We start from the raw sequence: 17,158 nt of genomic DNA on the forward strand, positions 1-17,158 counted from the left end.
TAGTTGTAGATCTTGGATGATGTGCTGGAGAGGTTTTAGTTGGGGGCTGAAGGTGACGGCTAGAGGTGTTCTGTTATTTTCTTTGTTGGGCCTGTCCTGTAGTAGGTGACTTCTGGGTACTCTTCTGGGTCTGTCAATCTGTTTTTTCACTTCAGCAGGTGGGTATTGTAGTTTTAAGAATGCTTGATAGAGATCTTGTAGGTGTTTCTCTGTCTGAGGGATTGGAGCAAATGAGGTTATATCTTAGAGCTTGGCTGTAGACAATGGATTGTATGGTGTGTCCTAGATGGGGAAGCTGGAGGCATGTAGGTAAGTATAGCGGTCAGTAGGTTTCCGGTATACAGTGGTGTTTATGTGACCATCGCTTATTAGCACAGTAGTGTCCAGGAAATGGACCGCTTGTTTGGATTGGTCTAGGCTGAGGTTGATGGACTCATTCACCTGCATATCTACCAATGTGATATATGCCATCATGTGCCAGCAGTGCCCCTCTGCCATGTACATTGGCCAAACCGGACAGTCTCTACGCAAAAGAATAAATGGACACAAATCTGACATCAGGAATCATAATATTCAAAAACCAGGAAAACACTTCAACCTCTCTGGTCACTCAGTAACAAACGTAAAGGTGGCAATTTTGCAACAGAAAAGCTTCAAAAACAGACTCCAACGAGAAACTGCTGAGCTTGAATTAATATGCAAACTAGATACCATTAACTTGGGTTTGAACAGAGACTGGAAGTGGATGGGTCATTACACATATTGAATCTATTTCCCCATGTTAAGTATCCTCATACCTCCTTGTCAACTGTCTAAAATGGGCCATCTTGATTATCACTACAAAAGTTTTTTTTTCTTCTGCTGCTAATAGCTCATCTTAATTAATTAGCCTCTTACAGTTGGTATGGCTACTTCCACTTTTTCATGTTCTCCCTGTGTGTGTGTTTGTGTGTGTATATATATATATATATTCTTACTATATGTTCCATTCTATGCATCTGATGAAGTGGGCTGTAGCCCATGAAAGCTTATGCTAAAATAAATGTGTTAGTCTCTAAGGTGCCACAAGTACTGCTCGTTCTTTTTGCCGATACTGACTAACATGGCTGCTACTCTGAAACAACTACCAAAGGAAGTATTTTGTTTCCAATTAGGTATATAAGGAGTAAACCTTTCCAATGACTAGCTTCCATTAGTTTTAACTAGATGCTCTAGTTTGTTTTGTGGAAGACCTGCAGATGGTCCTTTGTTAGTGCTGAGCTTAGTGCAATAGCTAATTTAAAACTCACTTCCATACTCCATAGATTTGCTAGTACATCTTGGTCTTCTCTGACAGCTGTTGCTGTTTAACTTCTGATCATTTTGCTGAGCACATACACGTTGCAAGATACAAGATTGCGAGAAAGGTTTATGACCTGGAAATAAGAAAAAAACTACTGGCAGTTTGAAAACGGTTGATTTTTCTAAAAAATAATTAACTGGACGTATCCTACTTTCCTGTGTTAGTCTTTAGTAGTTACTTAGCTTACAGTTACATTTGATATCTGTTTTCCCCCATTTCACCTTTTTAGTCTTATCTATCAAGTCTAACCATTATGGTTAAGTGATATGACAGGTCTCACAAGCTAAGGAGAGAGTCATGTCTAGCCAGTATTTGAAGAAGAGCAGACCTCCAAGAAGCACTGGAGGATGCTGTAGAAAATGTTACAAGTGATCAGTGTGTGGCACTCTGCCCTCTGATTCAGTACTGAACAAAAAAGTGCTGCTACAGGTGTCATCTTTAAGAGCCGATGTACAATAATGGCCCTGACTACTTATGCTCATTAATACAATATAAAGTTATTTTGTAAACCATCTTTCATACGACCTGCATCTCAAAATGCTTTACCAGAACTAAACAAACAAAAAAGACGAAATCAATGATCCCAGATCACTTTTTGAAAATGGGAGACAATTCCAAAGTCTTAATGAAATTGCATTTGGAATAATTACATCTTCTTAAACTTGCCCCCTGTAGTTTTATTTTAATAAAGTATTCTAAATCACTACATAGTCATTACATATGAGCAAGACTAGTAAGGCAAGGTTGCGGGGATGGGAGATAGTAGAAGAAACAACAAACAAACAAAAAAACCAGCTAAAAAGAGTTTTGAGCCAGTCAATGGCCTTTGAGTCAGCAATGTTCAGTTTGCAAAGACCTCGAGAGAGCCCAACACAAAATAAACAGTCATCCACCTTGCATGCAGCACTCACCACAGACACACAATGGGTTGTCTTGGATGTCCCAGGCATGGATGGTCTTGGCACAGCAAAACATGCCACATCTGAACCTGTTAAGCTGGCTCCAGAGGTGGTATGGGAGCCCAAAGCCAGGTAGTCATGCATCTGGTCTGGTGATGATTTGGAAGTTCCTGGTAGTGGCAGAGGCTTGCTCCCATTCTGCCCTCCATAGTAAGCTGGTGACATTATTAGCTAGATAGAAAGTATGCAACACTATCCAGACAGAATTTCTGCTATGCAGTCGGTGGAAAGGTGCATCCCATATATCCCTGAAGTGTGTCATTTTCTGTACCTTAGTGATCAGTTTGTTGGCTGCATTCAGACACTGGCTATTAAGTGGATTATTGGCTAGGACTGGTAACTATAAAGTTTGTCGGCTTTGGTGTACCTGTGATAATTTTTATGGTATGAGGAAGACATGGTGCGTCTACTAGTCTAGCATGGGCAGAAATTAATCAAACGGCGGCATATTATTCACCAACTGAATAGCAGAGAGCAAACCCCAAACGATACAGTGTTGGCACATTTGCTCCCCAGATAGACCCCACTCATTTGTTCAGGAGAGTTTCGCTCCTGATCTTTTGAATGACTTTAGTAAGATGGTATTTGTATGGGAGTGCGCAATTTAGGGTGACCCCTAAATACAGAGTCTTTGTATCCTGTGCCAAAAAGATAAGCTCAAGTTGGCTCTGAGCATGGTGTCAGTGGACACATGTTGGCACAGTTTTGGATGTACCTGGTTTCAATCACCATTTCTTGCAATAGTCACCTATGGCAACCATATCACTGTTCAGGCTCTCTTCAATCTTTTAGAAATCATGGTCTCTTAAGGCCAAGCAGATATCATTGTGTATGTGAGCCACCCGGAGATGGTGTTTGGTAGGTTATAGGTGAATACATTAAATAAATAAAGCTGGTGCCAGCACAGAGCCTTGCAGGAGTCTGTTTTTCTGGAATCTCCAGGTGTTGGTTTTGTGGCCCAGAGCCACCTGAAAATCTTTACCTTGGCGCATCAGCTCAGTTGCCATGACAACCCATTACGAAGAACTGCTGACATCTTGTACAGCAGACCAGTGTGCCAGAGGCGGCTGTAAGGTCAAAAGAGACAGCTCTAGTTTTCTGCATCTGTTGAAATGTACTCTCAAGGTACATAGTAAGTGCTATCACTGGGTCACGGGTGCTGCAATTTGTTCAGAAACCTGCCTGATCATCACTCAAAAGTTGTTCTATTGTGGGCATAATTCTCTGTAGAATCATCTACATGTAGGAGTTTGTAGCTATAATTCAGAAGTGATATTTGGGTAATAGTTGGCTACTTAAAAGAGTGGGCTTTACCAAGTTTTAGTAAAGCTATAACCTCAGATTTTCACCATATCTTGGGTATCATGTTCTTCTGGATGATGCGAGTCAGGAAGTTCGCCACCACCAAGTCCATCCCATGTGGCTGCCAAAAAGAAACTATGTACGATATCTGGATGAAAAAAAATGTGCAGGCCTCCTTAAACAATAAGAAAAATCCAGTGATCCAGAAATAGACAACAACATCCTAGAGAGCATGGATATAGCCCAAAGAGCACACTGGAGAAAAGCAATCTCAGAAGTGGATATGTCAAGATCTATCATGAAAGCCTGGACACTCATCGGGAAGTTTAGTGCAGCGAAAATCCAGAAGATATGTGGCAACAAAGGTCTTCTTACCTCCCATCCTGAACTGCTATGAACTGAGTGCTGTTAAACAACTCCTGAATTACCACACAAAGGTGACGGTATTTTAGAGGTGACTGATGCGATACGTCTTTGTAGGTGTAAATTGCTTATGGATTGATTAGATCGGGGTGGGCAAACTGTGGCCCACAGGCCGGATCCGGCCCCCAGCCATTGTAAGCCAGCCCTCGAGCTCCTGCTGGGGAGCGGGTTCTGGGGCTTGCCCTGCTTCAGTGCTCTAGCAAGGTCAGGGGCCGCTCCATGCAGCTCCCAGAAGCAGCGGCATGGCCCCCCTCCAGCGCTCCAGCTGGGCAGCAGGGTCGGGGGGTGCTCCATGCCGCTCCGAGAAGCGGCGTCATGGCCCTGCTCCAGCTGTTATGTGTAGGAGCAGCCAGTGGGCTCTGCTCTGCACACTGCCCCCGCCCCAACTGCCACCCCTGCAGCTCCCATTGGATGGGGCAGCATGCAGAACCGCCTGGTCATACTGCCGCATAGGAGCCAGAGTGGGGACATGGCTGCTGCTGCCGTGAGCCGCTTGAGGCAAGTGCCGCCCAGAGCCTGCACCTCTGAGCCTCTCCCCGTGCCTGAACCCCTGCCCAAGCCCTGATCCCCCTCCTGCCCTCCAAACCCCTTGGTCCCAACCCAGAGCACCCTCCTGCACCCCAAACTCCTCATCCCCAGCCCTACCACAGAGCCCGCCCCCGCAGCTGGCACCCTTACTCCCCCCCCACCCGCACCCTACTCCCCCATCCCCAGCCTGGAGCCCCCTCCCATACCCTGAACTCCTCATTTCTGGCCCCACCCTGGAACCTGCACCCCCAACCAGAGCCCTCACCCCCTCCCACACCCCAACTCCAATTTTCTGAGCATTCATGGCCCGCCATACAATTTCTATTCCCAAATATGGCCCTCGGGCCAAAAAGTTTGCCCATCCCTGATCTAGGTGAAGCTATTATTGTGTTAATTAACACAGCCAAGGTGGTCACACTTAATGAAATTATTCCACTTCATTACTTATTGTGTGCTGTAACTCCACAGTGTGGACCCAAACATCCTATGATTAAACATTAGTTCTCGTCTCCAGCTTACATTACATGGGATGAAGTAAGAGGGATTGTTTTACCAAAGGAGAGCATAGTAAGAATTTTTGGATGTTATTCTGCAGCTACATTCTATTTGGATAAATCCCCATTTATTTAGTTAGATTACTACCAATTTTTCAAGGCTCTATCACACAGCTGTTTAGCACTGGGTTTGGAAATCTGTGTTGAGCCTCAAGAACCTAGTGCCCTGACAATTTCTGCCTTACAGAGGCAAGCGGAGATATGCCCTTTGTGCGGCACCTACTGAGGGCATGGCACCTTTTATTGCTTTCATAACTTGGAACAGGAGTTTGGCCCCAAGGGGATACTGCAGCTATAGTTATTTGCTTACCAATTAACTTGTTTCCTGTGGGAGTTATGAGCAGGCCAACTGAGAAAAATTTGGGGCCTTGGTACATCATGTTGGCTGGGGCCTCCCCTCCCATTGTCCCCCCATTTCATCCCAGTTGCAACTTTTTGCAGGGCAGGGCCTTGGTACAGTTATCTTCCCTTTCCCCCAGTCTCATCAGCCCTGGCTATGAGGAGGACATCTTGTAACCAGAAAGATTCATGCTTTAAGATGCGCAAAACTTTATGACATTACTTAAATACTATGTAAGTACAATATTTTATACTCTCACAATGCTTTTCATCATACACCCCAAAACTCTTTACAAAGGTCAGATAAAAGTATCATTATCCCCCATTTTTACAGATGGGCCAACAGAGGCATGGACTAGCTTGACCATGATCACACAACAAGTCAGTTGCAGAGTCCATAAGAAAACCCAGGTCTCCTGACTCATCACACTATGCTCCGTCAGCTTGACCACAGTTGCCTCTGTTTGTCCAGGTATAAAAAAAATCAACAACTTATTTTAACATATTCTACAAAGGGGTATTGGAACTATTAATTCTTGGAAATGTTCTGAGTTTTAGAACGTATATCCCTCCTTTGTGAATTAACCATAGCTCATCTGAAAACTATATATGATGCATCATCCAACATAATCCATTGGCAGCACCTGCAGCAACAATAAGATATTCCTTTTATAATTAACTCTAAGATGGGGAAATCATTAGTAATATAAAAATGTCTGAAATAAAAGTGATCCACTAAATACATTATGTAATGCTCAAAGAATATTTCATACAGGCAGCATACATGATGTAGCACATACCTACGAAGTGTTAACCTCTGCTACTGTAATAAAACTGTCAGCCCTGATTATTTAAAAGGTGACTACCTGCAGGCTTTGCTTTCATTCTTTCTTGTAATTAGTACATCCCACATGCCTGAGCTGACTGGCTAGTGCTCCACTGTGCTCTGTGCATATTGCACTTGGCTCCTGCTTCTGATTCATCAGCCATGCAGAGACAAAAGTTTGGCTTCCCTTTTCCAAACAGTGATTTATTCCCAAGGGCATCCCGCTGCAGTCAAATAAAATTAATGTAGGCATTCTTCATCACAGCAGAGATAATGCCCTAAACATCAATCAGTGCTCCAGCTAATACAAAGGATCATTGTCATGATAAAAGACGCACATCATACAACTCTGTTGAGCTTGCCACATCCTATGGATATTATATTGCATGGTCTTTTGTTTCAAATCCTGTCTGTCCTTTTCCACCCCATTCCCCTTGTTGAAATAAAGATTTTCTGTATTCTGCTTTTGGGCCTGATCTTGTGAGGTCCCGAGCAACTTCAACTTCCACTTGATTTTATGTCTAGCCAGTGTTTATTTTCTTCATCATTGAGAAAAGAAATACCATAGTCAATCCCTAAATTAGAATGAAACAATTAATACTGTTTTCACCTCATGGCAAGAAGTGGGAGTAAAGAAGCTGTATACTTCCATTAAAGAATAAACATAAAATAAAGTGGGCTAGGTTCTGAGCTCAGTTTATATGGTGTAAATCTGGAGTAATCCCATTCATTTCAATGTTGTTACTCGGCCTTGTCTACACTACAGGGAAAAGTCGATCTAAGCTATGCAATTTGAGTTACGTGAATAGCGTAACTCAAGTCGACATAGCTTAGATCTACTTACCGCGGGGTCCACAATATGCAATGTCGATGGGAGACACTCTCCCGTCGAATCCCCTTACTCTTCTCGATCTGGTGGAGTACAGGAGTCAACGGGAGAGCGATCTGCTGTCAATTTAGCAGGTCTTCACTAGACCCGCTAAATCAACCGCCGATGCATCGATCACCACACGTCGATCCCTCAGTAAGTGTAGACAGTCTCTGAGTTCAGAGTCTGGCCTGTCATACACACTGTAAGGGTTTTAAAGTTTAAAGGGACTGTTTCTGATTTAACTGTTAGAAGAGCTCCTTTAGACTCAAAATATGTTCTAAAATAAGCATCACATTATCTTTGATTTTAAAACTTTTATCTTACTTTTGTCATTTTGATTCTTTAATGGTCTGTAGATTAATTAGTCTAGACAATTTGCTTTTAAAAAACCACAATTTTTGCATTTTTACATACAGAGGGATGCCAGGATTTAATGCTGTACATATGAGCCATTGCCCACAATGATGTTCTCCACTCTAATCTACACAAACTTGCTGTTGCATATTCCATATTGGTTTTGCATTAGGAGCAGAATCATAATAGTTTGCACTTATATGGGGCCTTTTACCTAAGGATCTCGGAGAACTTTACAAAGGTGGGTGAATATTATTACTTTATCTCCATTTTAAATATGGGATTAATAGAAGTACAGAGAGGTTATATGACTTGCACAAGGTAAAACAGCAATACAGTGACAGAATCAGGAAGAAAACCTAGACCTTCTAACTCCCAAGTCCCTGTTCTAACCACTAAGTTGCATTATCCCTTGTATGCACATGCAGTTGAGCTCTGTTGTAATGAGATAATTTTTCTCTGAACTAAAGCCACATTAGGATTTTATTCTTCCTTTATTATTGTGTATATATATTGTATGTGTGTGTGCGCACATACATACACACACGCGCGCTTCCCTCCCAACCCCGTCCACCCCAAACCTTTATGGAGTTTTTACATGTCACAAGAGAATAAATGCCTGAGACATTATCTCCCCATTCTGAGAGTTCAGAGAATTTGCATGACATCATGGGCATGACCCCCTCACTAATCACATTATATGCTGTTTAACTTAACACTGCTAAGCTTTGTCTGATAACATTGTAAATACCATTTTATTGTAAATTAGATTATTCAAACCTCCTTGGCGTTTAGGTCAGTTCTTGTGTGAGGTCCTTGCTCTCCCTCTCCCCCCCTTCCCCCCAAATTAAATCTTTTTGCTCTGTGAGCCAGAGCATTTCTTCAGCAGGAAGCACAATAAGAAAAGAAGTCTAGGCTATTATCTGCTTCTAACTCAGCACTGCTGATTGCAGTTTGTGCATGGACAGAAGAACTCATGCATCTGTTCTTTTTCTCTTTCTTCCCCGGGACTAAAATCAGTAGGTTTTGTTTTCTTTCTTATAGGTGGCTGGGTCTCATTACAATCTTCCTGTGAGGTAGTGTATACCTGAGACCCTATCATTTCCTTCTACCAAACCTAGACCTAGCTATACCAGTTGGGCATCATTGTGCCCTTATCCAGCCTGTCCTTCAGGTTTCTCACTTGTTTGCAAAGAAATGTGTCAACATGCTATTTGTTTTGTTTTGCGTTTGCTTTTGTTGTCCATAAGGAAAGGAAATGGTGCAGACAAAGATAAATCATCATGCCAACATCAGTCATGAGTCACAGCTGTCACTACATCACATATAAAGCATGGCAATGTTTCCAAGGATATGTCTACACAGCATTGTGGACCAAGCGTCTCAGCCTGTCTCGACACCCTTCAGCTAGCAGGACTAGCTTTCTAGAAATAGCTGTAACTTCAAAGCTCTATCTTTACGGCTATTTTTAGAACACTAGCATCACTCTAGGAGCACAAGTCTGTTGGCCTGAGCTAGGAGACTCACTCCTGCTGGGTCCAAAATGCCGTGTAAATAAGCCAAGTGTCTGGAAAAGGGCAAGGGTTACTTTCACTTTTAATTTTTGGTACAATTATTGTGAGGTTGGGGGAGACACAATGGGAGGTTTCTAATGTAGAGGAGACCCCAGCAACAGGATTTTTCCATCATGTTCTGATATGACTATCTGAGAAGATCCTCCTCTTCTCCTTCCCTTATTGAAGTCTGTTGTAAGTGAATTTTGCAGTTTGAGGATCGGACTAGGAGTTAAGATTCCTGGGTTCTAGCACAGCTGTGCCACTGACTCTGTGTCTAAGTTAACATGAGCTCTGACTTGGGTCTAAGCCTCCTCCCATCCACATACAAAACTCTCCCAACTTTGGTGATCCTTTCAACCCAGCTTATCTGGGGCTCGAGGGTCAAACCCAAGTAAGACTTTAATTCCAGATGGTAACCCACCCACTTCACAGTGAGGACACTCAAGTGCTGAGATTCCTCCAATGCCTTCCCACAATTCTGTGTGTGCCCAGAAGGACAGACTATTGTCCCACAGTTGACTGGGGAAGAATCACATAGTGGCTCAGCTTACTGCAGCATAGGATATACCCACCGAAGTCGTAGCAGACACTCACGGGGGAGTGTTGACACAGTAACTAAGGGAGGGCTTTGTTGTGTAGCTGCTCACAACCAGGGTAGGCTAACCTTGGGTGCCAATCATCCAAGTCAGCTCTGCTGTGAAGACATACCCTGTGTGTCCTTGGCTAAATCACTAAACTTCTCTGTTCCTAAATTTTCCAATCTGTAAAAAAAAGTGATAGTAATGCATAGCAATCTCTAAGAGATGTTGTAAGACTTAGTTAAACATTTGTAAAATATTTTCAGATCGTGAAACTCCTATCTAAAAATGTAGTCATTATGCAGGCTGCATATATTCCAGCCTTGATGATTGTACATTCATTTGGCCATTTGTTCTGACCTAGTTATTCCCCCCATCCCTGTAGATTTCTTTTTAAAAAATGTGCAAGAATGATCACAGAAACTAGAATCCAGCACATGTAGTTATGACCTTGTATGATGTAAGATCGATACATGGTATCAGCATTTGTCATTAGTGTGGAACACCATATTTAAAAAAAAATGCCTGTTAATTAATGGTAACTTAAAACTCACGTACTTTTCACCATTTATGCAGTTCATTCTCGCCTTGAATTTCACTTAGGCAGGACAGTGAAACTACATGAGATTATTTCATTTTTAATTTCTACTCAGGTTCACTTTCTGGTTCTCATAAATTAGTCTAATGTTGCTGTGTTGGGGTTTGCAACACAGCAAATGATTTTTTATTTTAAAACTATTTAAATGAAGAGAAATGTTTCCTGAAATTGTTTTTAATTAATTTTGTAACATTTTTATTTTGTAACAAAACCTGACTTTTAGGTTTTCATTATCTCAGGCTTGGTCCACACTGGGGCGGGGGATCGATCTAGGAAATGCAACTTCAGCTACGAGAATAGTGTAGCTGAAGTCAACGTTTCCTAGATCAAATTAAGTTTACCTACTGCAGGTCCACGCGGCGCAGGCAAGCTCCCCCGTCGACAGCGCTTCCTCCTCTCAGCGAGCAGGAGTTCCGCAGTCGACGGGGGAGCGCTTCTGGGATCGATTTATCGCGTCCAGATGAGACGCGATAAATCGATCCCAGAAGATCGATCTCTACCCGCCGAATCAGGCGGGTAGTGTAGACCAAGCCTCAGAGTATCTCTGTAAATCTCCATCATATATAGCAGTCAAAGGGAAACCTTGTATAAGTAAAATGAGAAAGATTTGGTCCCATTGCATAGAATGGAGATTTTCCTTTGAACTGAAGCATTGCACTTTATTCTTTGTCCCCTTTTCCCTGCAATGTTTCTTTTTTAAATTTTGTCCTTAAACTGAAGTGTTTTGTTTTTTTTCCTAAAGTTGACTTCAGCAGAACACTTTTAAGGACAATACAGGATTGGGTCTTAAATTAAATCCCCTATCCACTTGTCTGGTAGAATACACATTGCTCTGCAACTGAGAAAGTTTGTGTCAACGTATTCATTTCTAATTAATATTTATTAGGACCCCAGTTAAGTACAAGCTTAAAATTAAGTGCATTGCTTATTGAAATGTAGTTTCATTTAAGTCAATGCAACTTGAAGCATGTGCTTACGTGCTATGCTGAATCAGGGCCTAGAACTGAACAGCGCTGAGCAGAGTCTACATTTGTAAATAATGCAGTGTCATTGATTGATCCTTGGTTATGCTTACCATTCAGTACGACATAAAAGGAAAATAGTTTTGAATAAGTGCAATTTTAATTGTTCCATGATTATTCCCAGTTAGGAGCAGTCCTGGCCATTTTGCAGGCCAGGGTAGAAAATGTTTTCAGACTTCCTCACCCCAAAATGGCATAGGGGGGAAAAAAAGGCAGTACAAAGCCCGTTGGAAAGAGGCACCCATGTCAACTGCCCTGCTTGTTCACCCCTAGAACTGGTCCTGAATAAAGAATTCTCCCCCAAACCATAGTGGGAGGTAGCAACCTTCCTGGAGGTATTGATTGACTTAGCTCACTTGTATTGTCAGATGAGATATCGGGAAATATGTGCATTACTATTTCTTCTTAGCTTCTCTTTACCATTTTTAACCAGCTCTACTAAGATGAGGCTCATGTTATAACTGAGTTCAGCTTACACTAATTTCTCACTGTTCTGAAAAGGAACCATTCACATCTTGCAAGGGGCTCGATCCAGATTTTATTGGGAGTAAAAACAACTTGCAAGATCAAGCCCTCAGTGCAGGACAAAGCTGCAGGGCCTCCATGGAATATCTCCCTCCCTATCCATTGGCTGTTTTCAGGACTCTGCACAGGTATGCCTGTTTGGGATGGCTTTTCATATCTATTTAACTCCCCTCTGCACAGATACGGTGTTAGGGCAGAGTGGGAGGTGGGAATTTGATTGCTTGCCATTAGTGGTTTAACACAGATTTTAATTTCAAAAGTTCCCAGGTGCCTTTTTGGCAATGGGAATGCAGTACATTATTTAAGGAAATGTATTAAAGAAAAGAACTCACACAATAATTAGCAAAAACCAAGAATACTATTTACAGAATTTTTAAAAACATCTCCCTTAGTATAAATGGGTCACCTTGTAATTATACGGGCCAATCCTCCATGAAAGCATGTGAGCAACTTTACTCATGTGGAATGTTTGCAAGGTTTGGCCCAAAAACTGCAGTGTCAGAAGTATAAGATAAAATTAACCTGCAGAACTGAAAAGCTCAGAGAAGCCTATAGATGCCCACACATGCTTGTACATACACATGCTCTCAACCGTAAAAGCATACAAACTCAAACATGTATGTTCACATCCCAACACGCATTCTCACTCTCCCCTCTCCTCCCCCGCTCATTAATAAGTGAAAAAGGAAAGCTTGGAAAGATTTTTAAAAAACTCCAAAGATGCTCTTTGGTTCCTTTCCTCCTTGAGCTGTGAGGATCACTTAACAGAGACATCATCATCATCTGCATAATGTACAGTTCAAGACAGAATAAATGGCTTACTACCCTGCCTAAAAAAAAAAAAAAAAAAAAATCACACAAACCAAAGCAATAGGTGAGCAAGGACAAAATATGCTTGTATTTTTGTGTCATTGCACAATGAACATAAGCCTAACAGTACAACCACAATGGCAGCGAACCATAAAAATAGAAACTGCAGTTTCTCTGTTAATTCCTTCCTAGCAGGACGTTTCCTATTGCCCAAGATCTCTGAGCAGCAAGTTGCCAATTTGGCCATAGAGCAGTGCAATGTTAGCCGTCCAGATTTTTAGCTATGTTCAGTCTTTGCCATTTCCGGGTCCCACAAAGAACAGCATCATGAGTATCTCAAACGGCACTCTATTACTAGGACCCACATTCATGGCATTTAAGAATACTCAGGCATTCACTTTTCACTTTCTTGTCCCCTTTTCAACTACCCTTTATTTCAAAATTTCATATGATAATATTAGTACTACCCATTTCTGTAGGGCCTTCCATAGGAGGCTTTCAAAGCACATTACAAAACATTGATGAGTTCAGCTTTACAACCCTCTGATGAGAGAGACATGAGTATCATCTCCATTTTACAGATGAGGAAACAGAAGCACAGAGAGGGTCAAAGCAAGCCTGGGCACAGGCAGATATAGAACTCAGTTCTGACTCCCAATCCTTTGCCTTAATGGCAAGACCATGTATCAACTAATATATTTACCATACAGACATGCTCCCGATAGGCATTTCTATGCATATCTGAAATAGGAAAGGATAGAAACTGAAGCAGAAAAGAAGAGTAACAATCATACCGGGCAACAGTCATCTTATTTGCATTGGAATAGAACTTTCTTTTATGTTTCTCTGGGATTTCCTTATGTAGTTTCTCACCTGCAGAAAAAATAGGATATTAAAGTCTGTTTCATTATATGTCATGCAGATTAGCAATAAGGTCAGGTGAACCCACTCAGAAAGAACTAGATCCAACCTTGCCCCAGATTCCATCTTTAAACCAAAACACCTGGGTGAGTGAGAGCTTCTTAACTTGATGCACTAAGACTGGGTATTAAAGTAACCATCAGCTTTGCTGAATGTAGCAACACTCACAAGCCAAAACTCCTCAAGTCTTGCCCTAGCATACAACAAGGCCTAGGGTAAAACTTGAGGTCAGGACCAACCTTAAGCACAAATCAACCTCTTGAGGCCCTGTTCCATTAGGACTCTTACACCTATGCTGCATGCTTTGCAATTCCCAGGCCATCTTTCTCCCTCTTCAGCAGTGAAATCAGAGAGGGAAGTGACTCGCTATTAATTCAGCACTCTAGGTCCTCATGTTTCATGAGACACCCTACTAGAATGGATTATTTGAGGCTCTCCTTTCTGAGTTGTTACTAGGCTTGGTCAAGAAACTAGAGGGGATTTTACCAGGACACTACACTTCTGCCATCCACCAACACTACCCCAGGTTGAGCAAGTTAACAAAGAACCACACCTACATTGGCCTAGTATTATGCCATAAGCTCATAGTAGGTAGATATGTGAGGTAAGTACAGAGGGAAAGCAAAGAAAATAAATTTTCTCCTTTGTCGGAGCATAAAAGCCAGTGCACATATTCTACTAGGAAATAGTTACAAGATTGGGTGCAGGCTGCTACGAGGAGGAAAGAAGATCCAGTTTTTTCTTAATAATAGCACCAGGCCACTGGCAGGTAGAAAGATCCTACACAAGTCTCCAAAGTCAGGACATATCAAAGTGCTAAATCACATTTTTAATAGAGCTCTGCAAGTTTATTCACCTCCTGCTCACTGCCATAATTCAGATACTAGAACTGAGGGGCCACACTTTTACTGTGGGCTTATCTACATGGGGAAATTTTCCAGCATAACTATAGTGGTATAATTATACCAGTAAATTTCCCAGTGTAGACAAGCCTGGCCTATTAACACAAAAGGCAGTGGATCTGTAACTTGAATGATCAAGGCTCATGTTATTCTAACACACATACCACTAAAACACTTAGAAATGGAGCCTGCTGTAACATGCAGTGCTCTCCCTGAGTAAAGAAGCATGCCCCTTTCCTGATTGAGATTCTCATACCACACTGATTCTCAAGAAGTTGGAGCAGGGGAGTTTGGCTCTACGGATCAAAGTGCTTTAGGCTCCTGAAGTGTATTAGCTTGAGCACCTCAAGCCAGATTCTTAAATCCACATTTACCCACCTAAATAAGAAGCCTGATTTTCAGAGGTGCTGAGCACTTGCAACTCCCAGCTAGGGTGGAACTAAGGAGGAGCTGTCATTCATAGAATGCCTCCTTCAGGATGATGTAGATTTCCTAGTCACCAGGTAGCAATAATGCCTCATCATAAGGGAGATTGTAACAACATGGCTTCCAAATGAGCTGTGCTACCTGGTGAGTTGAGTTTCTTACATGTTAATGCCACTATTTTAAAATGTCTCTATGTTTGGGTGCCTAAATAAATGAGAGTGTGGGTACTCATCACCTGTGAAAATCAGGCCACTTAATTAGGTGCCTAGTTACAGATTTGTCTCCTAAGCTTAGGCATCCAAATGTGACAGGTTTAGCGTTGGATTTTAATCCTGGCTCAGCCACCTACTCTAACCATAATTAAATAAAATATGAGGTGCTCACCTTATTCATGTCATGTACATCAATAGGATTCCTTCCCCTGAGTAAAGTCACCAGGATTCCTTGGGGCAGGGGCTGTATTTTTGTTTTGTGTTTGTACAGGACCTAGCACAATAGAGTCCTCATTTAAGATTGGAGCCTTTAAATGCTACCACCATAATTACAATAATAAATTAAACAACAAATGTAATCAAAGTCAATTAAAGGATTTAATAAACTCTCCCCTTTAAGAAAATCTGTTTATTCACTACCTTACAGAATGAGGTTGTGAGTCTTAATTCAGAAAAATGTGTACAGTGCACTAAGATCCTTGGATGGTGGAGGTGCTAGAGTAGTGAAGGTATTATTATAATACAGTGAAAAGGGTCTCCATCATGCTTCTTTATTCTCTAAATTGTCTTGTTCCTCATATATCTGATTTCTTGTATGTGGCCATAGCTATCAATGCTATTAACAAATTTTTATCTAGGCCTGGCTAGGGTTGCCAACCCTCTAGGATTGGCCTGGAGTCTCCAGGAATTAAAGATTAATCTTTAATTAAAGATTATGTCATGTAATGAAATCTCTAGGAACATATCTAAACAAAATTGGCAACCCTACCTGAATCCTTTATCAATGGCATTGTCTTGGGCAGAGGCTCTACAGTATCAGGGTTTGATTATTTTATTTATTTTACACTTTTCTAACTAATTTATAACTCTGACCCCTGTCCTGCAATTTGTTGCAGATGGGTGGAGTCCTGTGCCTGTGAAGAGTCAATTGCAGGATCAAAGCCTTTGATTTTACAATTAGTAGGTGAGCTATAAAATGTGGCTGTTGCCTATGAACAGTAATTATTTAACAAATAAATGTAATTAGGAGTTTTACTACCTGGCTAAATGTGCATTCCCACAATAGATGGTAATGGCTCTGAAAGGGCCATTATGCTCAAATTAATATAAATATTGCTGCAACTTGTTTAAATAGAAAGGGAGAGTAGTTTGGCTATAATCATTCCAATTCCCCCGGTAGACAATATACACTTTAATCAACACATAAACCTAGAGAAAACTACATGGATTATGACATACATACATTGTATTATAGAATTATAGTTTTCCCCTTTATTGTGGCACATGTTGTATATAATTTTCTCCCGCATTTTAAGAAATAAATTAGTACAAAATTATATTCTATATAATACATGGGAAAATAGCTAATTAAGTATTCCTTCTTTAAAGGAGTCAGTCCAGACCCTTGAATTTAAATTATATATATTTTGTAACACTGCAGGAAACAAATTTCTCTACTCTTTTTTTTTTCATCCTCTTAGCAAAAAAACAGGAAATTAAAGACAAAAAAGGAAGTGAAAGCTACCTTCCCCTCATCCTATTGTGCCTAAACATCCTGCATTGTTGTAGTGGGCTATATAATTTCCTACAGACTGTATTGCAGACGCTGCAAAAGCTAACCATAATCACCAGAGTTAAGAGAGGAATGTCAGCCTGGGCTGGGGATTTCCCTGCTTTTGTTTTACATTAAGCATGTAGGTTTGTGTTTTTTATTAAATCCTGGATTTTACTGTAATGTAATTGAACCTTAGTACCAGTCAGTTTCGTGAATGCTCCTCTAGTCCTCCTTTGGATTTGGTTTAAGGATATTGGACTCGATCCAAAGCCCCTTGAAGTCCGTGGAAAGAGCCGCCTATACCTTCAGTGGGATATGGATCAGGCCCATTATGAAAGAGTGTTTCTGTCTCTCTCTCCTTTTTCTAATACATCTAGGCCCTGACCCTTTAAACACTTACTTCCAGACATAAGAGGAAATCCTGGCCCCAGTTAAATCAATGACAAAACTCCTATTAACTTCAGTGGGGCCAAGATTTCACCCACAGTGTACTCCATTGTGAGTATCCTGTTGACTGTTAGCATTACACCTGGAGTTTGCACTATTAGACCTTAA

At 41.4% G+C, this 17,158-nt stretch overlaps 1 long non-coding RNA gene across 1 annotated transcript in view; it reads right to left on the reverse strand.

Moving 5' to 3' along the window:
* Positions 1-14,975, reverse strand: part of LOC135973445 (uncharacterized) — a 62,217-nt gene extending 47,242 nt beyond the window's left edge. The window contains exons 1-2 of the long non-coding RNA XR_010590283.1: positions 14,789-14,975; positions 13,382-13,460 (exon numbers count right to left, since the gene is read on the reverse strand). This is a non-coding gene — a long non-coding RNA (uncharacterized LOC135973445). The remainder of the gene's footprint in view (positions 1-13,381; positions 13,461-14,788) is intronic.
* Positions 14,976-17,158: the final 2,183 nt, after the last annotated feature.

Source organism: Chrysemys picta, chromosome 9 (genome assembly GCF_011386835.1).
Source record: "Chrysemys picta bellii isolate R12L10 chromosome 9, ASM1138683v2, whole genome shotgun sequence".
In the NCBI taxonomy this organism is placed as follows: Eukaryota; Metazoa; Chordata; order Testudines; family Emydidae; genus Chrysemys; species Chrysemys picta.